This window comes from Lemur catta, chromosome 5 (assembly GCF_020740605.2).
Source record: "Lemur catta isolate mLemCat1 chromosome 5, mLemCat1.pri, whole genome shotgun sequence".
Taxonomy (NCBI): Eukaryota; Metazoa; Chordata; class Mammalia; order Primates; family Lemuridae; genus Lemur; species Lemur catta.
The window spans coordinates 97,048,918-97,072,321 of record NC_059132.1 but is presented as its reverse complement, the minus strand read 5'-3'; the positions used below and the strand labels follow the sequence as shown (position 1 = coordinate 97,072,321).

Here is a 23,404-nt window from a genome sequence, read left to right as displayed (position 1 = left end):
TTGCCTAATTTTTTCATTTTTTGTAGCCTTAGATTTTATGAATACTCATAATGTTTCATGTATATATCTTGTTTTTAGTTTTAATGGCATGTTCTTTAACTATATTTCATAGTTATATGCAGCATTTCAGCATTTATTTTATCTGATTTATATTTATAAACATCTGTAATCCCTATTTTTATTTTTCCTTGTTAAAGATGTATTCTATTTTTTACTTTTCAAGTGTGTAAAGCTAATGTTTCATTACAAAATGTACAATGTCCCTGTTTCAGCATATTCTTTAGTTAATTTACAGTTTCTCACCTACAGCGTAATTCTTTTTTTTTTACATAAGTCTTATTAATTAAAAAAAAATAGTGAACCTAGCAACTTTAGAAAGTTGAGGGTTTCTGTTTCCACTAGAATAATCATTTAGGACATAAGCATACCTAAGTACTTTGCCCCTTCTTTTAGGTTTAGATTGAACCCAAGTGTTTTTAGGTAAGCCTCAGAAGTCTAATGCTAAAGACAAAAGCACCACATGTCTATTATTCAGTGTATGGTGGGCACACGGGGCATGTTCTCATTCTTCATCCCCAAATGACAGTAATTCAGAATTCTAAAAGATGTCATTCTACTAAAATGTTACTAGCACTCTACAAAGTGGTTGTTCAGAGTTGCAATGCAGTGGTTATTAAATTGTTTTTAATTATACCCTCTACTAGGTTTTGGAGATTGAAAAACAGAATTTAACCTTGACTTAGGCTAGAAGGAAAAGTAGAAAAAAATTAAAATTCATAGGGTTTTCCTTTGTTTTGTTTATGCTTTTAATCTCCAAATATTATTTCTGATGCTCTTTAATAATAGCTAACTCCCTATTTACTATTAAATTCTGGAAAATGGGTTTTACTTTTATATTCATAGGAAAGTTTCCCTGCTTTTATAGGAGCAAAAACATATTAGGTATAATTCACATGCTACTTTAAAAAACATTGAAGAAGTTCCAAAACATAAATTAGTTATTTTCTCTTCTTCAAAATTAAAAATCATTCACGCTGTTTTTGGCATTTGGATAGGACATTCTTTCAGTGGTAGCAAAAGTAGCCTCTTGGCATATTTTTATTCACTTAGAATCCTTAAGGAGTCATTTTATATTTAAAAGCAAAAACTGTATTTCATTTGCCTAGATTTAATTTCTTGCCTGAATCTGTAAAAATAAAATAGGTCAAACAAACTCTTAGATATAAAAATTAGTACCAAAACACTTCATTATAATAATTTTTTCTGTAGTAGTTTATAGCATAAAATAGTATATAACTATATTCCGTATTATTTTGAACTTTCGTTTTTGCTACTGCAGTAATGATCCATCTTAAGGACCTCCCCAAGGGGCCTAAACAGAACATTTCAGGAATTTGAATAATTGATTGACTTGCTGCCTGATCTAAATACATCTGTAAAGCTATGTTTAAATATACCTCTGTATATAAACTTACTAGGACTTGAAAGGTAATCACCCATGAAGATGGTATGTTTTCTTCCTTGATAGCCAGTACTTTAGACAATCAATATGTAATCCATGTTTATAGCCATATAAAAGACACAAAATGCAGAATAAAATAAAAGGGAATATTGCTCCCATTTTATATACTTTACAGAGAAAGCCACTGGCTGAGTAAAAGAAGAAAAAAGGAAAGAAAGAGAGAGATCAATGCCTAATAACTTTAAAGTTTTCTTTCTTCTTTTTTCCAGTGGTAATTGCTTATAATTTTCTTACTGAGTCTCTTTGGACTGAATTATACTCCCCTAAAATTCCTTTGTTGAAGCCCTAACCCCCAATGTGACTGTATTTGGACATAGGGTCTATAAACAGGTAAATAAGATCCTCAGAGTAGGGTCCTAATCTACTAGAATTGGTGGCCTTATAAGAAAGAGAGAAAATCTCTCTCTGCACACGTATACACTGAGGAAAGGCCATGTGAGGACACAGTGAGAAGGTGGCCATCTAAAGCCAGGAAGACAGACCTCACCAGAAACCAACCATACTGGCACCCTGATCTTGGACTTCCAGCTCTGGAACTGTAAGAAAATAAAATTCTGTTACTTAAGCCATCCAGTCAGCCTAAATTGTCTGTCCTAATTTACCAACAATTACTGTAAGTTGCCTTTTGAGAATTCAGAATGCATTTATTTTTGGAAACAATGCTTCTGTGGTCGTTAGTTTCCCAAGCTAGTCCCCTGAAATTACACCCCTAGTATAGTTAACCTAACAGTAGTAGACTGAATTTTAGATCCTGGAAGAAGAACATGCATGATTAGGGCAAAAGAAAAAGAAGGATTTCTTTTTTTCTTTTCTTAGTCATAGAGCCAGCCTTGTGCAAGATTAGATTAGACAAAGTTTGTCTTCACTTTCTCTTTTCCTGTAGCTTTTTACTTTTCATCTTCCAAGTTCCTTACCCCACCCCCAGCATCCTCCAGACCTACTTGCTAAGTTTTTTGGGGTTTTTTTTGACAGTTGCATTCAATTGTCTGGTAAGAAAACAATCTGATTGAATTAATTCACTATAAAGCCAAATAATCGGGATCATTCTCAGAGGTATCTGCATTTAAAAAAAAAAGTTTACTTTTTCAAATGAAATTTTTAACTGGTGGATTTTCACATTATATTAAAAAGTGTATAGAAAAGTACTCAAAAAGTCTTCTAATCTGTTTCCTATAGCTTTTCTTACTCTTAACCCCTTTAGCTTTCCTCTTCTGCTGATTTTTGAGATACTTGAAGGACTCAAGGTTCCTTGGTTTATTCTACACCAACTTGTACATAAAAAAGCATCCAATGAAAATAAGCAAAACTATTTACAATTTGTTGAAAGGACTTCCAGTCTTTTCTGTTGTGTTCACATTGTTGTAATCAAATTACATGATACATTTTATTAACTCTATAATATTAGTCTACCTTCATTTTAAACGCTGCAGTTATAGTTTACTGATTCTTATTAGCCTCAGGGACTTTGGGGTGGGAGCTAAAGAATAGATAATAGGAGTGGAAAATTCACTAGTAAGGGATTTTATAATTGGGAAATCCTTATATTTTAAAGGCGAGTTTAAAACTATGTCTCTTCAAGCTATTGGGTTCCTCGGGGTTGTCTCAGGCCAGGGGATAGGAACACAGAAGGGAGGATCCCAGGGCCCCTCACCTGGACTTCAGTGTGGCAGCTCTAGTATAATCTGTAAGACTGTGGTTGAAAACAGGGATTTGTTCCTAAAAGGCTATTGGTGTGCAGGCCCCAATTTAAGGGGAAATTCATGGGTAAAAGTATTAAAAATTGGAATTTTCTATACAAACACCAAAAAGACAACTGAGCTCAAGAATAAAATTAGTAACCAATTTCTGCCGTTTGTAAAAAGCTGTTCTTTATTTGACATCCCTATGCAAAATTTTTGGAAACATTATATATTAGAAGTTATCAAATAAAGAATTTCAAAAGAAAAGTATTTAATAATATTTGGTCACCCTCCCCCCAAATCTAGAACATACATGCTTAAGATACTTTTTTAATTATTTGTTTACAAAACCTGATAAGTACTATTTTCTATTATCAAAGGACCAATTTTTTTTTTCAGTGATAACATTTTTATAATTTGAAAGTTATGTATGGGAATTTTATCTCTAAAATTTGCCTCGCTATAAAAAATGTTTATTCTTTCTATTAAATGGGCCTTAAAGTGGCTAGAATTATCCTTACATGGCACTTTTACATATATAAATTAATATACACACACACATATATATACACACACACACATTTTTAGGCTTTTTTGCGAGGTTTTAACTTTATAGAAAAATGAATGGAAAATACCAAGAGTTGCCATCTACCCCTTACTTAATCCACCAGTGTCCCCTATTAATATTTTGCATCAGTGTAGTACATTTGTTACAATTGTTGAGCCAACATTTATGTATTATTATAATTATTAATATTAACTAAAGGCCATAGTTTACACTAGAGCTCACTCTTTGTGTTGTACATTCTGTGTGTTTTGACAAGTGTATAATAACATATATCCACCATTACTGCATCATACTGAACAGTTTCACTGCCTTAAAAGTGCCCCATTCTGCACCTATTCATCTCTCTCTCCTTGCTCCTAAACCCCTGTCAACCACTAATTTTTACTCTCTCCGTGGTTTTGCCTTTTCCAGAATGTCATGTAGTTGAAATCTTCTTTCACTTAGCAGTATGTACTTAAGATTCTTCCATGCCTTTTGTGGCTTGATAGCTCTTTTCATTTTATCATTGAAGAATTCCATTATATGGATGTGCCACAGTTTGTTTATCCATTCACCTATTGGAGGACATGTTGGTTGGTTCCAAATTTTGACAATTATGAATAAAGCTGCTATAAACATTTGTATGCAGGGTTTTTTTTTAATGGACTTAAGTTTCAAACTCTTTGGGGAAAATACCAGGGAGTGTGATTGCTGGATCGTATTTGTAAGTGTATGTTTAGTTTTATAAGAAACTACCAAACTGTGTACGAAAGTTGCTGTACCATTTTACAGTTCCATCAGTAATGAATAAGAGTTCCTGTTGCTCCACATCCTTGTCAGCATTTGGTGTTGGCACTGTCTCAGATTTTAGCCATAGTGGTATCTCATTTGTTAATTACAATTCCCTAATGCCATACAATGTTGAGCATTTTTTCATATGCTTATTTTGCCATCTGTATATATTCTTTGGTGACCTGTCTGTTCAGATCTTTTCTCTATTTTGTAATTGGGTTATATGTTTTCTTATTGTTAATGAGTTTTAAGAGTTCTTTGTAGGCCGGGCTCGGGTGGCTCACACCTGTAATCCTAGCCCTCTGGGAGGCCGAGGCGGGTGGATTGCTTGAGGTCAGGAGTTCGAGACCAGCCTGAGCAAGAGCGAGACCCCGTCTCTACTAAAAACAGAAAGAAATTTTCTGGCCAACTAAAAATATATATAGAAAAAATTAGCCGGGCATGGTGGCGCATGCCTGTAGTCCCAGCTACTCGGGAGGCTAGGGCAGGAGGATCGCTTAAGATCAGGAGTTTGAGGTTGCTGTGAGCTAGGCTGACGCCACGGCACTCACTTTAGCCCAGGCAACAAAGCGAGACTCTGTCTCAAAAAAAAAAAAAAAAAAGAGTTCTTTGTATATTTTGGATAGCAGTCCTTTATCAGAAATGTTTCTGCAAAGCTTTCCTTCCAATATGTGGCTTATATTTTCATTCTCCAGTGTCTTTTGCAGAGCACAAATTTTTCATTTTAATAAGTTATCAATTATTTCTTCCAAAATATATTTAATAAGGTATTAAATATACTTTTCCGTTGAAAATTATGCTACTGTGTTTGAGTAAGGTATTTCTGCCTGCATGAATAGGAAAACATTCTCAGACACAGGGACACCCTACTCAACAGGAGTGATTTTAACTTGGGCACATGTGGTATTTTATATGTAGATCACACAATGGCAGTACCATCTAGCCATGTTTTAAAACACAGGATAACTAACAGGAGGTTATAGATAAGGAGAGAGACATTTTAAATGAAGAAGAACAGTATAGAGAGAAGCTTCTTTATTTTTTAAGCTTTGTTGGATTCAAGAACCTTGTCATATCACTTATGGGCAATAATATGGAATCTCATTCTCTAAGCTCTGCTGCTAAGTAGCTTTGTGGGCAAGTTTTAACCTCTTTGGTTTGGGGGGGTAGGGGAGGTTGTGGGGTTTTTGTTGTCATTATTGTTTTGGTTTGTTTGCTTATTTGTTTGTTTGTTTTTTGAGACAGGGTCTCGCTCTATCTCCCAGGCTAGAGTGCAGTAGTGTCATCGTAGCTCACTGCAACTTCAAACTCCTGGACTCAAGTGATCCTCCCACCTTAGCCTCCCAAGTAGCTGGGACTATAGGTGCACACCACCACGCCCAGCTAATTTTTCTCTTTTTTGTAGCTGTAGGGTCTCACTGTTTTGCCCAGGTTGGTCTCAAACTCCTGGCCTCAAGAGATCCTCCTGCCTTGACCTCCCAAAGTACTAGAATTACAGACATAAGCTATCTCACCTGGCCTAGCTTTAACCTCTTTGAATTTTAATATCTGTATATTGAATGAAATCATTCCTGAGAGCCTATCTTTAAAATTCTGAGGTTTTATATCCAGTATATGATGCTTACATTACATTATTACCTATAATTTTTAAACAATATTAGAGCTAATGTTAGGAGAAGTTGCCTACGGAAAACACAGCAAGGCCCACATTATAAAATAATAAGGCCAAAATTTAAAGTAATTTTTTTTCATGTACTTTATTTTCTATTGTTTGAACCTCAAGAGCATATCTAGTAGAATATATCCTGGTAGATACAAGCATTCTTTAGTAATTCTACCCACATTAGAAGAGCTTAAAGCATAAAATAACATTAAAAGACCATGATTCTTTCTTGTTTGCCCCTATGAGGAAAGTAGGGGGAAAGTAGATTTAAAAACTGAGCAACAGATGTTAAATGGCATCCAGGTTATATAGAAATATTGCCCTAAACTATTGGGATTCTTTTGGGCTAATGTTTTCATACCCTACATTTTTCTTTATTTGATACCAGCTAGAACCACATTCATAATATTTTTGTGATTAGAATTCAAGTTTACTTAGCAGTTATATGCAGTGGGTTGTTTACTGATTCATGCATTCATGAAGAATAACTGTTACCTGCTAGGGAACCCTAAGTTGCTTTCTCTGTAAACCAGTGACAGATTTGGCTAGCTTAAATATTTACCAATGACCTTGCATTGCTCCTCTTTATTTTAAGCAGTCTGTATTTTTAAGTCTAAATCATTCAAGCAAACTAAGTCATTTGCAAAAAAAACTTCAAAAAGAATTTCATAAATCATCACTGTGGAAAAATCAGAACATCTGTCCAATAAAATTTTATAGTTTGAAAGTTTGGAACTTCAGACATTGTACTTTTGATTTTTGAGGACAAGTCAGATGTCCATCTTAGATACAGCTTCCATTCTCTCACAATATGAACTTCTGTCTTTCTTACTAATTAATTTATATTGAGCTCACCCAAACCCATCTTTCTCCCCCAGAAGTATTTCCCATGTTTACAGCATCATTACTGTAAAAATAACCTGTGACTAGAAGGAGTGGTAGAGGAAACAAAGGAACAGAATAAAGGCTGCTGCTGAGAATTACTGAAAAGGCCTTGAGTATCAGAATCTGTGGCTCACTTTCTCTTTTTTGTTGACACACTCATTATCTTTTGGCCCTTGTTGGTAAAATTTTCCTGTGGATAAATTGTATAATTAGTGGAGGATCAAAAAGGAGTGGCTTAGACAAATCAACATGAGTTGAGAGCGTGTTCTTAAGAAAGAAAGGACTCATAATTAATCAGTAAAAGATTTTAAATAATTATTTTATTTCCAAAAAGTAAAGTAGTATGATAATAAAGATTGCTTTTTAAAGTTGGTTCAGATATAGTCAAAGACTACAGCTAAGAGTTAATCTCAGGATTTCAGTTTCCAAGTGAGTATCGGTGTGTCCCTTTACATATTCAGCATATCTCATTTTGGAGAAACAATAAAAAGAAATACACTAACAAAATACTATAGTAAAGTCATATGGAGAACAATCTAGGATGGTTTTTTTGGTTAACACTGATACAGCTTAACCTATGTTTGGTAAGTTTTTCTGTTGCCACAACATGCTTATGTGCACTTACACACTTAGAAATTAAAACTTCAAATTTAGCTGCAACTAAAATATTTTTCATATCATGCATTTTCTCAAAATTAACAAAGATACCTTATAGCAGAGGTCACCAACTTTTTTGGCACCAAGGACTGGTTTCACGGAAGACAAAACAAGCACCAGAGGCTCTAAAAAAGAATGTTCAATAGCTCCTTAATTGAAAATTTAAAATGTTCAGGTAGAAATAAAAAATGTAATAAAAGAATTGGAAGATAAAGTTGAGGAAATCTCCCAGAAAGTCACACACAAAGACAAAGAGGTGAGAACTGTAGAGGTGGTAACATCTGACTGATAGAGGTCTCAGAAAAATGAAACAAAGAAATTAGCAGAGAGAAAACTATTAGAATTTCTTTCCAATAATTGAATATTACATTTCTAGATTGAACACCTCCACCAAGTGTCCAGCCCCAAACTGTCACATATGAAGGACTAAGAATTTGCTTTTTGTTTTTGTTTTTTCCATTTTTTTTGTTTTGTTTTGTTTTGCTTTTTTACTCTGTTGGCGAAGCTGGAGTGCAGTGGCATGATCATAACTCACTGCAGCCTCAAACTTCTAGCCTCAAGCAGTCCTCCCACCTCAGCCTCCCAAGGAGCTGGGATTACAGGCACGAGCCACTGCTCCTGGTTGGACTAAAAATTTGGATTGGCACAAACTTTTCAACTGCAGCAGTAGTAGCTATAAGATAAGAAAGCTATGCTTTAAATTTCTGAGGGGAAACTATTTCCAACCTAATGTTCTGTTTCTATACAAATGATGAAATCATATGTGGAGATGGAATAAATTCATTTCAAACATGTAAGATCTAAAACAAATTTATCTTCAGGCACTTCTTTTTAGGCAGCTACTGGTAAATGTGTTCCACTGAAAACAAGGAAAAAACATGAGATCCAGAAAACAAGCACTTCAGCACATGAGAGCAGTGAAGGGAATTCCCAGTGTGATGTTGAAGAGAAATTCCAGAAAAGACATTTTTAAGCTCCTCTATAAAAGCTGGCAAGGAAACTCATTCTTACCAGGTTGTCACTATTTGACTCTACTTTTCAATTGAGAATAAAGAATAAGAAAGACTAGTAGGTAAAGATTACATCAGCTACATTTGTGAATTATAAAAGCAAATTATTGTCTCAAGAAACAATCATATATTCTTTTTACCTCTTTCTACCAATCAAGAGCTGTGTTTCTCCGTGAAAGCTTTAATTTCTTTTCTATCATTTTTGAAACTTCAGATGAGTAGTTTCCGAAAGATTTTAGCAACAGACTATTTCTCCTCCCTCAAATAACCTTATATGGGAAGTCTTTTATGTAAAAGAGATAAGAATGAATTTGTTTTGGTTGGGGCCTGTCCCACCTATATACCTCTCCTTCCTCCCTGTGGTGTGACTTCAGAGGCACCTTGGAGGTTCTGCAAAGCAGTTTAAAAATGATTATTCTAGCAAAAAAACACTGCTGAACACATGGCTTATTTCATTCTTACTTCTCAGAAGCACAACATGGCTACCCATTAGTTTCATAAACTCACAGAAGCAAAACGTTGTGGCATTGCTTGCATAGTGAGATTAGGTACCTATGTATATATGAAATACACACTAAAATTCCATCTTGACAAGTTTGCACCTACATAAATATATTAGTCTCTTTTTTAGTGAAATTTCTTTGCTTTAGTTTCAAATAAAAGTTGGAAACTCCAGTTTTTACATTCTGAAGTTTGAAATTAGTAACGAATAGTGTCTTTTTTTCCTTTGTAAGTATGACCTGAGACAAACATGGAGCATCCAAATAGCATTGTATTTTGGGTGGGGGAGCCTGCATTTCAAGCACTCCTTGTAATACATCCTTTGACCCCCTTAATGCTGTCCTTTCTTTTTCCGATGTCATCTCTATAAAAGAAACTGTTGAGCAATTTTATAGTTTTAAATGGCTTTCCAGATACAATCTTTTTCTGGTAAATAAAACTAAAAGATAAGTTAAAAGCAGCAGTCCCCAATGTTTTTGGCACCAAGGACCCATTTCATGGAAGACAATTTTTCCACGGACTGGGGAGTAGGGAGATGGTTTCAGGATGATTCAAGTGCATTACATTTGTTATACAGTCAAACCTCTCTGCTAATGATAATCTGTATTTGCAGCCGCCCTCCAGTGCTAGCATCACCGCCTCAGCTCCACCTCAGATCATCAGGCATTAGATTCTCATAAGGAGCACGCAACCTAGATCCCTGGCGTGTGCAGTTTATAGTAGGGTTCGTGCTCCTATGAGAATCTAATGCCACCAGAGGCAGAGCTTATGCAGTGATGTGAGCAATGAGGAGCTGCTGTAAATACAGATGAAGCTTTGCTTGCTCTCCTACCGCTCATCTTCTGCTGTGCAGCCAGTTCCTAACAAGCCATGGTCTCTGTTGGAGACCACAGAGTTAAAGGATAAAAACAGATAACTTAATGCCATGAGAATTTGAGTTTTTGTATAGTATGATTGTTATAGGATGTCACATCAGAATTCAATCTGCTTGCATCCCATGAAAATGTAAAAGGTACAATAGTAGAGCATGGTAGTAACTGTTGAGTCTGAAAAATGATTTATCAGTGGTGGGTATTAAAACTGCCAATTTTATTACCTTTACTACCTGTATACCCTCTGTGAGGAAGCATAGTCCCTAACCAGACATTTTGTGACCTGGTTAATGTTTAATATTTATTTGTCAGGCTTAGAAATATAATGAAAAAATATAAACCTTGTGTGCTTTGTGCATCAAAGAATTTAAATGCACATTGCTTTCCCCTTCATTCATTCCTTTCAGGTTCTTCAACTAAATAATGCAGAAAATGTAGCTTATGAAATTAAAGAGGTGATATTTTTTAAACTCCACCTTTTATAGGCCTACCTATAATTTTGAGAATTAAAACCTTCAGCAAGTGCATATCTTGGCAGGCAAATTATTTTAACCTGAAGTTTGATCAAAGTACAATTAGAAGAACACTCAGAATCATAGCTAGAGATGTTATTATCTTCTTATGTTCAACCTAAAAGGCGGATGCACAGATTAGCATTTCAAACTCAGAGGATATGTTTTTATCTTGAAGACCACAAAGTCCGTTACACTTGAAAATCAACAGTCTGTGATTTTTATCCCTCATTCAGTCATTCTCTAAGGGTATTTTTTGTGACACCTGTGAAGAAGTAAAGCCATGGAGGTATGTTCACATAGGTAATAGGATGTAACCAGATTTTACACAAGTAATGATACCTTTGTAGTCTGCTGCAGAACAATACTGAAGAGTGACTACAGCACTCCAGAAAAGCCCCTCACTTTCAAGCTACTTTCAAGGCCAAAGCATTACTTAGATATACCTTTAAGGACAAATTGTGACTTCCCAACTTTGCAAGAAAATAATAGTTGGAATGACTTGAGGATGCTCTTCAATTCTTTTTTATCATTTTCTAGGTTTTTTTTTTTTTAACCTGTGAAAATAGTTAAAACTATCCATCTGTTGTTTTTCTTCATTTTGTTTCAATTAGATGAGGATCCTTTTGTTATCAAGAATTGAAGGCTTTCTGGTTAAACTGACCTAAGAGGGGTCTTGAAGGCTTCTGTGAATTTCTGCCAGCAGGGGCACAGTAGTGCACAGCTTCAGGGGTGTCCATGTGGATATAGTCCCTGGGCTTTGGCTTTGCTCGGTCACCGTGGCCTTGTTTGGTGGCCCTGCCAGCCAACCTCATTTTATATAGCTTATCTTGCACAGTTCATGGCTTGAAGGATGCCAATCCCTTTGGAGTAAGCTTTCCTCTTATTCTTTTTTGGTTTCAAAAAAAGAGCCCTAATAGCCAAAGCAATCTTAAGCAAAAAGAACAAATCTGGAGGCATCACATTACCTGACTTCAAATTATACTACAAGGCTATCTATAGTAACCAAAACAGCATGGTACTGGTATAAAGGTAGAGACATAGACCAATGGAATAGAATAGAGAACACAGAAATAAAACCATATAGCTATGACCAACAAAGCTGATCTTCAACAAAGCTGACAAAAACATACACTGGGGAAAGGACACCCTAATTCAATAAATGGTGCTGGGAAAATTAGATAGCCACACACAAGAAGAATGAAATAGGACTCCTATCTCTTGCCATATACAAAAATTAATTCAAGATGGATTAAAGACTTAAATATAAGGCATGAAACCATAAAAATTCTAGAAGAAAATATAGGAAAAACTCTTCTAGACATAGGCCTAGGCAAAGAATTTATGACTAAGTCCCCAAAGGCAAATACAACAATGAAAAAAATAAATAAATGGGACTTAATTAAATTAAAAAGCTTCTGTACAGCAAAGGAAATAATTACCATGGTAAACAGGCAACCTACAGAATGGGGGAAAATATTCAAACTGTATATCTGACAAAGGACTAATTTCCAGAATCTACAAAGAAGTCAAACAAATCAGCAAGAAAAAAACAAACAGCTCCATCAAAAGGTGGGCAAAAGACATGAACAGAATTTTTCAAAAGAAGATAGACAAATGGCCAAGTGACATATGAAAAAAATGTTCAGTATAACTAATTATCAGGGAAGTGAAAATTAAAACCACAGTGAGATACTACCTTATCCCTGTGAGAATGGTAATTATTAAAAAGTCATAAAACAACAGATGCTGGTGTGGATATAGAGAAAAACTAATGCTTATACATGATTGGTATAGCAAATAGACTGCAAACTGGTACAATCCCTATGGAAAACAGTATGAAGACTCCTCACAGAGCTAAAAGTAGACCTACCAGCAATATCACTAGCAATATCACAAAGAAAAATAAATCATTTTATCAGAAAGATACCTGCACTTGAATGTTTATCACAGCACAATTCACATTTGCAAAGATGTGGAATCAACTAAGTGTTCATCAATTCTTAAGTGGATAAAGAAAGTGTGTGTGGGGTGTGTGTGTGTGTGTGTGTGTGTGTGTGTATACATATATATACATACATACATACTGTGGAGTACTACTCAGCCATAAAAAGGAATGAAATAATGTCTTTCACAGCAACTTGGATGGAACTGGAGACCATTATCCTAAGTGAAATATCTCAGGAATGGAAAAACAAACACTACATGTTCTCACTAATATGTTGGAGCTAAACAGTGGGTACACACGGACTAAAAAGATGTAAAGGACATTGGAAACTAAGAAAGGGGGGACAAAAGGGGGGTGCGGGATAAAAACTTACCTATTGGGTACAATGAACACTGTCCTAGTTAGTGATGGGCATACTGAAATCCATGACTTCAGCATTGTATTATCCATATAACAAAAATATTTGTACCCCCTTAATATTTTGAAATAAAAATCCCCCATTCCACTGAAAATGTGCTTCAATATGTAAAATTCTAATATAAATCTATTACATAAAGATAAGGGAGAAGCTTTATGTGTGTTATGTACTTACGGAAGATTTTTTAAGTTGTAAATTAATACTATTTTCTAGGGAAGAAAATAGGATTGAATATCCCTAATCTGAAAATCCAAGATTCAAAACTTTTTGTGGCATGATGCCACAAGTGAAAATACCACACCTGACCTCATGTGATGGGTTGTAGTCAAAACTTTGTTTCATGCACAAAGTTATTTAAAATAGTATATAAAATTACCTTCAGATCATCTGTGTAAGGTGTACATGAAACATAAATGAATTTCATGTTTAGACTTAGATCCCATCTCCAAGATATCTCATTGTATATATGCAAATATTCCAAAACCCGAAATCCAAATACTTCTGGCCCCAACATTTTGGTTAAAGGATATTTAGCCTATACAGAGGTTAGTGGTAATCCCGTAGTCTTCTTGCTTTATATACTTACTATCTATGTTGGAAGTCTTGTCCATGCAACATTTTTGCCCAAGTTATACTACTACTATAGCTTTCTCTTTCTGACCTGTTTGACAATCTAGTCTTACATTCACTCTCACAAAGAATTAGTCTATGTAGTGTGTTCGTAACTCAGTGCATTCTTAAAGGGTTTTCTCAATTATTTTAATATTTGCCATTCTGCAATGATCTGAGAACCATTTCCATTTCCCACAAATAATGCATTTATAATTCAGAGTTAAAACTTCAGAATCTTCACAGTGAATTGATTGATCAAAGAAGGCTAACCGTGCTGACTCACCATTTGTACTTAAATGCTTGATGAATGAAAGACTGAATGTGTGCACTTTCATTTTTGTGAAAGTTTACCACACTGAAAATTCTGATTTCTTTTGGAAAGAAGTAGTGCATGTTATTTTTGGAATATCTGAAACCACTGAATCGTAACTGTAGTAACAGATACTTTTAAGAGTCCCAGGCACTTACCAAGGCTGGAGCTAAAGAGAACTCGTCACTTCCTTTTACCCTGGGTATGAGTTTTGATATCTGATGATAACAAGTTTGGATCGTTGCTACTTTGGGCAAGGTTCAGATTAATTATATAAAAGAATACATAATTTTTTAAAACCCTATTATATCCTGTTACCCAATTCCCTGGTACAAGTGCTTTAGGCACTGATTTAATCTGGAAATGATAATTGGACTCCCCACTAGAATAGCCCATGTGTTTTGAAAGGCCGTGTGGTAATGAGAGGATGTCATTCCAATATGAAAGAATGTGAGGCAAGAATCCAGAATGAAGAACCATCAGTCTGTCTTACCAGAGTTCTGACAGCACTGTGATCTGAAACATTTTAGTCAAAGTCAAATATACTAGGATCATAATTTTCTGTGAAAAATCCCAGAGGAAGTTGCTTGATGGGTGGGAATAACAGTATAACTCATACACTACATGATTGAGCAGGTTTGCTGTTGTTTTTTGAGTTGCACAGATATATCTGCCTTCACATCCAAGTGTGCTAGAAACAGTTTGTGTTTTGATTGAATTATGTTCACATTAATTTTCTCTGCAGTACTTTTTCCTCAGGTAGGCCTTTGGGTCATTGTCTTTTTTCTTTACTTCCTCTATTTTCCACCATTCTCATCTCATGTGTATTCCAGACAACCCAAACAGCTACACTCTGTAAAACATTCCTTTTCTTTCCTTGAGTTGATATGTTCACTGTTGGTAAATGATTTTTAGGGCCTTCAGAGACCAAATGATGAGACCCCCTACAGGTGGTACAGACGAGTTTGCAGGAAGTATTTGTTCTCCTGGCCTCTTCTGCTCTTGTTTGGTTTGTTCTTTTAACCATGTCTTGACAACAAATCTTTTTTTCATTGCTTTGGTCTCTCTGGAGCAAGGAAAATGACTTGGAAGGAAAGGAAAGTCCTGTGGCAGTCCAACTTACATTCTTAAGTAACTTGACTTAATTGGCTTATGCCTTGATTTTTCACTTACGAAACTACAAACACATAAAGCATGTGATAAATCATAAAGCACAATACTGATGCATATTCTTAGGTACATACAGTCCATAAATTAGTTATGTTTCCACATCACGGTAAATTGTATGCTGAGGTTTTAAGGGGAAATTGTAAACCTTAATCTGTACATTTCTTATGTAAATAGCACCATACATCTTTTGGACACTGTAATAGACCCCAGGATTTAGGACCAGAGCAAAGAAATCTGAAATGTTTTAATTTTTCCTTTATTGTGAGTTTGCATTATCTCTTGTTGAAAAAGGGAAAGTTTCTTTTTAAAAGCTTCAACTAGAAGAAACGTATATAAAGTACATATACTAGTTGGTAGTACAGCAAAGAGAAAGAACTCAGTCTCCGAAATTAGGAAAAGCCAAATTTAAATCCTGTCTCTGACATGTGCTAGCTCTATGACTCTGGGCAGTTTTTTCATAGGTACAGTATTTATAATAATAGATACTTTCTTCTAGGGTCATCGTGAAGATTAAATTATATGATTCATAGAAAGTAATTGTACATATCATGAACCAAGGATTATGATTAATCCAATTCTTCAGTTCACTGGAGAAAACCAGAAGTGACTATCCAGTGTATAGGTCGGCACATAATGAAGAGTTCAAAAAGTGAGAATTTTTATTATCATTGCTATTGCCAGTATTATTAGCTATAGATCATCAATAAGTAGAAATTAACTTACGTATTGGCTCAAATTGAGCAATCAATACATGAGCTACTAGAAAGCAATATTTTTAAAGGGTTACTATAATATAAAAGTAATATAACTAAGGGATTAGAATTAATATGTATGCATTTATAGAAGAACAAATGTTTAACTTTGTTAATTTCTTTTAGTTAGTAAGTTAGTTGAAATTTCTGATAGAGCCATATATACTGTACCATGTACAATGCTAATTAATGTTATCTTGTGAGGTATAAATAGTGTGCTAGAATCTTTTAAAGAGGCAGGTTCATCTAGTGGAAGAAGCATGGGCAGTGGCCTTTAGTAGACCTGGGTTCCAATCCTAGCTCTGCCATTTACCAGCTGTATTACATTGAGTAAGTTATTAATAGTTAACCTCTCTGAGACTCTGTAAATGGCAATAGTAATGCTTAACTTTCATAGACATTATGAAGATTAGAAATAATATATAAAGGGTGCTTAATAAATAATAGCTATTATTCCCACTACTATTTTAATTAGTACACTTCGTACTACAATTTTAATTAATAAAGTTATGTTCTTTTATGAATAAGTATTCGTTTTCTATTCCTGCTATAACAAATCACCACAAACATAAGAGCTTAAAACAATATAAATTTATTATCTTAATTTCTGGAAGTCAGAAGTCTGACAGAGGCCTCATTGAGCTAAAATTAAGATATCGAGAGGGCTGTGCTCCTTTCTGGAGCCTGTAGGGAACACAATCCATTTCTCTGCTTTTTCCAGCTTCTTGAGGCCCCCTGCATTCCTTGGCTCATGGCCTTTTCCTCCATCTTCAAAGCCAGCAGCCTAGCATCTTCACATCTCTCTCTGTTTCAGACCTATGCCTCATTGTTCCATATTTAAAGGACACTTCTGATTGCATTCAACATATCCTGATAATCCAGGATAATCTCCATCTCTTAAAATCAGGTGATTAGCAACCTTAATTCCATGGTAACCCTAATTCCCCCTTGACATGTAACATACTCACAGGTTCCAGGGATTAGGAGGTGGACGTCTTGGGGACAGGGGAATTATTCTGCCTGCCACAATAATCAAAAAAGGCAATTATTGCATAATATTGTACCTGTCTTGATAATCCTGAGAAACTAGCAATTACAGATCAGTTGGTACCATACATTTTCAAATCCTAGTATTTTCATTTGTTTTTTGTTTGCTCTGGAAAAATACCATCATTTTGGAAATTCATTTTCTTAGCCACAGTAACTCTATTTTGCTTTTTATTGAGCACAAGGTATCTTTAAGAGATTTAAACATACAACTGTATGAATGTTTGAGGGCAAAATTTTGAACTATTTTGTGGATAAAACCAAAAAGGTATCCGGATGTTTTTCATCATGGTTTTTGGGAGTAATTATTATTCATAGCTAACAGGAAAATATGCCTTCTTTCTAAGATAGAGGTACCTGAATATTTTGCCTCTAATATTAGAAAGGAAATGGCTTACAACATTTTAAAAGATATATGCATCATATTCTTTTATACTAGATACAAAAAAAAAAAAGTGCCATTTGGGGTGTTAAACCTGAGTTAAATGCCCTAATCCAGAGACTAACCAATCTTTAGTTCTACAGGCTGCCAATGAGGAGAGCAGTACCTTTAGGTGTTGTCACATGGTGAAAGGCAAGGCACAGATAAATGCACCGCCGAAGGAACAATGCCATGGGCCAGTCCCTACACTTCTGGGCCTCAGTTGTCTCAATACCTATTTTGGGTATTATATGAGTTTCTAATTAAGGCCCTGTCTACTTTTGATGTTCTTTGAAGCACAAGAAAGAAATTAAAACAAAAGAACAAAACTAAAAACAAGATTGGAAGCCACAAAAATGTCCTTCAGTAAGTGAATGGATGAATAAACTGGTACATCCAGACAATGGAATATTATTCAGTGCTAAAAAACAAATGAGCTATCAAGCCATGAAAATACATGGAAGAACCTAAATGCATGTTAGTAAGTGAAAGTAGCCAATCTGAAAAGGCTACATACTGTGTGATTCCAAATACATAACATTCTGGAAAAAGCAAAACTGTGGAGATAAAAAATCAGTGGTTGTCAGGGGTCAGAAGGAGGGAGGCAGAGAACAGAGGATTTTTAGGGCAGTGAAACTGCTCTGTGTCATAACTATAATATAATGGTAGGCACAAGTCACAGATATTTGTCCAAACTCACAGAATGTACAGTACCGAGAGTGAACTCCAATACAAACTGTGGACTTTGAGTGACAGTGTGTCAATGTAGGATCATCAGTTATAACAAATATACCACTCTGAGGTGGGCTATTGATAATGGGGGAGGCTGTGTGTATGTGAGGGCAGGAGGTGTATGGGAACTCTCTGGACTTCGTGCTCAGTTTTACTGTGAACCTGAAACTGCTCTAAAAATAAAGTCTATTAAAAAAAAGAAAAAAGAAAAACAGGGCTGGAGGAAATGGAGGTGGGAGAGAGAGAATAAAAAGGCTACTCACTGAGTCTTTCCTCATCTCCACTGCCTATTTCACACTTGGCCTTTCTCCTGTCTGTGGTTCTTCCTCTCCTCCAACCTCAATCGTTTCCATGTGGATGATTAAGACAGCTTTTTCGCCATAGTGGATTCCTAGAAACAGCACCACAAAGCAGACCACCACATTAATAGATCATTGCTGAAAGAATTGTATTTTCTTATACAAACAGTATTATAATTGAGGATTGCATTCCTGACCAAGAACTTGCTAGCACATAAAAAAAAGCACGCTCCAAGTTCTCTAAAACAAATATGAGTATACTCTACACATTGACCAGGATCAAGTATGCCATGAGTGATTGGTCCATAAAAATATGCCTCTGTAAGTATCATTTCATGTTTTACAACCACTTTGGGATATTTCTTTTTAAACCTTCCTTTGATCATTGTTACTCTTAGGATACAGCCTGACTGGACCAGCTAGGTCATGCAGCCACCTCTGAGGTCAGAGAGGCAGGGCTCTATGACTGGCTTATCAAAGAGTTGGTGTCACCAAGAGGCACTTCCCCAAAGAAGTCTTTATTTGCTCAAAGAACTAAGGGGAAGAACTGATTAATTAATTAATTAATTAATTATTTTTTAAGGAAGAGAAGAAGAAGAAAGTGGAGGAAGGGGAAGGAAGGGAAAGGAAAGGAAAGGAAGAGGGAATAGTGTCATATTCCTATATTAAGGTTGTGAGACAACTACCAGGGTGTTTTATGAAATTTTCTTCTTTGACACAGAAAGAAAAAGTCAGTGTTCTGCATTAGAACACATAATATATAAAAATTACTTTGCTTCACAAAAACTATAAACATAGATGCCTTGCACTCTATATTTGCTTTGTTTCTGGAAGTCTAGGTCATATGCTCCATAAAGTTTTTATCACCATGTGATCTATAAAGCATATGTTCTACCAAAGAATCCCTCTAGTCACTAGTTCTCTGATTTCTGTAGAGGTGATGATGGAAACTTACATATAATTCCAGACTAGCATTATGCTGCAGAGGATGTTTATAAAATATTAAATTGTTATAAAGGGAATAATTTAAGTCATTCTTGACCCCTGAATAGTGCTGCATATTAATGGTTATATAGTATTTGACCTCAGAGTCTCTCATTACATAAACTTTGACTTCATAGTAGTATTAATATCCTGCTAGAAAAAAAATGCAGATGCTTGTCTTTTTTAGAGAGTTGGGGAGAATCTGCTATATCTTCCAAGTAAATGTTTTCTACCATTACTACCATCCTTTTGTTCAGCTAATGAAAAAAAGAATAGCAGTTTTTCTTACTAGAATGCCAAATTTGAGTCAAGGCCAATTTCATAGGAATGTTTTACTATATGATGGAGAGTTAACTGTCTAAATCAGGGGTCAACAAACTATAGTTTGAGGATCAAATACAGCCTACAACCTGTTTTTGTAAAGGTCACAAGCCAAGAGGCCACATTTTTAAGTGACTGAAGAAAAGTCAAAAGAAGAAGAGTATTTCATGACACATGAAAAATGTATGAAATGCTAATTTCAGTGTCCATACAGTTTTATTGGAACACAGCCACACTTGTTCATTTACATACTGCCCATAGCTGTTTCCATACTACAAGGGCAGATTTGAGCAGTTACAGGAGGGACTGTGTTCTCCACTAGACCAAAATACTTGCTGTCTGGCCCTTTACAGAATAAGTTTGCCCACCCCTGATCTAATGATTGTTTCACCATCCTCCTACCTGTTTACCCATACACTTACATTCTTCCGATCTCTTCTCACTCCCACCTTTCCTCCCCCTCTTCCTGTTCACACACACCTCATTTTGAATTTGGCAATTGTGATTACAAAGAAATCAAATTATTGAGACTACAGTGGATAATAAGCAGAAATACATTTTAATTTCCCTTTGACTTGTCAACTCTCCTCCCTGTCTGCTTTCCCTTTCCTTTACTGCCTTTATATAGAGTTTCTAAGACTGTACCGTTTTCCCAATATAGTTTGTTTTTAAGGTGGGGGTTAGATCTTGATACATTTTTTCACTTCCATGGAAAGTTCTGTGCTAGTATGTGGTCCCATTTTTAACCTATTTGTAGACACCCCCGATTATCTAAAATCACTTTCACATGGGGCTGAGGTTAAGCTTTATTTCTCTTGGCATGTCCCTGCCACAGCAGACACTTCCTCTTTGCCTTGAAAGGACAAAACGATGTTCAGCTGTCTGGGCTTAGGCCCAGTATTTGATTTATACATTATTTAATTTCCTCCTGAAAATTAGAAGCAGGACTTTCAGGAATGGAAGTCAGTATTTGTCATTTGTTTAAGAACACTTTTAGGTCTAATATAATCATCAGTATTAGATGTCAGCATGATTGGGGGTGACTTAAGGTAAAGCAAATAAAATGTGAATACAAAGGAAAATTATTAGACAATGGAGAAGATCTAAACTGTTTGAATAATCATTATTGTATGTGTTACTACGTTTTTTTGTGTGCTACATTTTGGGGCACCTGTCTTCACTCTACCCATTGGAGGAAAGACTGTTATGTTATAGTTGGAATTGTTGGGAGATTAGAACTTTGAGGAGAACTTAATGTAACCATTCCAGTAATTTTACAGTGGACTTTTGTTTTCCGTCTGAGCTGCTACTACATTTATCTCCACAATTAAGTTCATACGCGTGCCAGGATGTGAATGCCAAAATGATTTGAAATTTTAACAGAAGTGAACTCAGGAAATTAAAAATTAACTCTGGAAACACTATTTCGTGTTTTACAACCACTTTAGGATAGTGTATTCCTTTTTTAAACCTTCCTTAGATCATTGTTACTCTTAGGTTACAACCTGTCTCCTTTTTACCACCGAAGTTCTTAAAAAGTCTGGCATCCCTACTGCCTCTGCTTCCTCACTCCTAATTCACTTCTCAAACCTGGCAGTCTGGCTCCCCCTCACTCTACACACTGCTGAGCTGATCTGTTTCCTTCTCGCCAGCTCAGTAACCAGCTCTAGGTCCTCAGCTTCCCTGACCTTTCTGCCCCATCTGCCAAAATTCATACCTAAAACCCTCTTTCAGTTTTCTTGTGGGACTGTCCGAGTTTCCTCTACTTATTCCTCTCTTTTACGACTCCTCTCCCTAGTATCAAGCTGAGCTTAAGTGTTCCCAGAGTTCTGTTTCTTAGACCGCTTTTGTTCCTACACTCTTAACCTTTTCCCTTCTCATCCTTTCTCATGGCCTGAGACACCTCAGGAGAACTTGGAGGACTGCAAAGAACATAGCTTGAAACCCACCCCAGTCCTATCAGACTACTTTTGAGTCCCATAATACAGCCCACTCTATGCTGCCTCTGTGCCTTCACTTGAGTGTGTCTTCACATGGAGTGCCTTGCTGCCAACACCACCGTCTACAAGTCTTCATGTTCTTTTAAAGTTCATTCCTAAAGGATCTACTCTTTAATGTTACCAAGTTCCCAGTACATGTTTTCTCTACCTCATCTGAGCTGTGGTGGGGACAGCCTAATATGGTGGATAGAGAAGAGGTACTGAAGTCAAGCAGATATGGATTTAAATCTGCATTCATCAATTCCCTGCCTGTGTGATGTTAGGGAAATTTACCTAAATGCTTTAAAATCAGTTTTTTCATTTATAAATTGGAGCCAGGGAGGAGAGGGGGAGGATTCTACTTACTTCATTGTATTGTTGGATAAATTAGGTAATTTATGTGTAGTGGTGGTGCTAATAGTAATGACTATTTTCATCGTCATCGATAATTCTTGCCACACCAGCATTATGTCATTGTCTTATTCTCTCCCTTCTGCCTTTCCGAGTCCTTGAAGTTGTCTTTATGTTTCCCTGTCCCCCAAGAGCATAGAACAATGACTTATGCATAGGTCTTCCTAAATGAATTGAGTTAAATAAAATAGCTCCTCTCCTCCCCAGAAGGAAATACTGGCTCCACAGTGTTCTTATGATTCAGAGCTGGTAAGTTTGTAGCTATATCTTCATATTTCAATCAGATAATAGTATACTAAGAAATCATTGTGATTATAATGTATTTTGTCACACTGAAGCTTGAAACTAACCTTTGATATTAGTGCATTTTAGTTCCTGAATACTTAACAACTTATATATTTAAAACCAGATAGTCTGAAGTAATTCTTATTTTTGAGAAAACTACTTTGTATTTGATGCATAGATTCTATCAGCAGTAAAATATTTAAAGTAAGAAGATAATTTAATATATGTTGAAACATTAAATTACTTTAGATTTTATGCATTTGGTTTTGTATCGTCTTATTTTTTTTAATACTTTTTGATCCTGAAAAATCAAAGCCAACTGTAAAGTTTTTTTTAGCTCAAATATCCAGCAGTTTTTATTTTTACTTATATTTTTTCTGACAAAACCTTTACCCTCTAACTGTGAACATATTTAAAGCAGATTTTCTGTTTCTGAGAAACATCACTTCTTCACAAATCACACATTGACCTGGTTACAATAACCTATAACTGCTTTGTTGTTCTGACATTCAGGGTTGTAGCTTAGGTTCTACTGTTGATTTTTGAAGGCTAAAGTAGGGAAGGAGTGGTTGTGCTATTGCTGGTCTGACTTCTGTAATAGGAGAGTACCTAAGCAGTCAGGAGTTGAGAGGCCTTAAGAAAACAGTGTAATTCACATGGAGTACTTTTTTTTAAAGTACCAGTACACCGAGGTCACTAAAATTACTCTCTTGCTCAGGCATTCATCAGTCAGAAAGCCTTTATGGAGCATCAGTTTTATAGTGCACAGTATTTGGTGGTGTCCTCTGAGCTTTGAACAAGCTGTGCTTCATCTGAGTTAAAGACATCTCTGTGGACGAGCCCCTGGAAAGCGTGCTCAGGGTAGTGATGGAGTCAGGAAAGGGAGGGTGTGGCCAAAGAACAGACTGAGTCTGCACTTTGAATACTTATGGGAATTATTTGCAACTAATCAGGAATATAAAATAGTATCACAGCTGAGAGCATTATTTAACATTCCACTTAGCTGTAATCTTTACCTAATCTCTATTATTTTTATTTGGTTACTAGGTATTTAGTGTAGCTCCATTTTTGTGGA

General features: G+C 35.7%; 1 protein-coding gene and 1 long non-coding RNA gene across 3 annotated transcripts in view; one reads left to right on the top strand and one right to left on the bottom strand.

The window, feature by feature from the left end:
* SPATA5 (spermatogenesis associated 5) overlaps positions 1-23,404 on the top strand; it is a 236,264-nt gene that overhangs the window by 188,634 nt on the left and 24,226 nt on the right. The window lies entirely within an intron of this gene.
* Positions 18,347-23,404, bottom strand: part of LOC123638593 — a 36,902-nt gene continuing 31,844 nt past the window's right edge. For both annotated transcript variants that reach the window (XR_006735408.1, XR_006735406.1), the window contains exon 3: positions 18,347-18,441. This is a non-coding gene — a long non-coding RNA (uncharacterized LOC123638593). The remainder of the gene's footprint in view (positions 18,442-23,404) is intronic.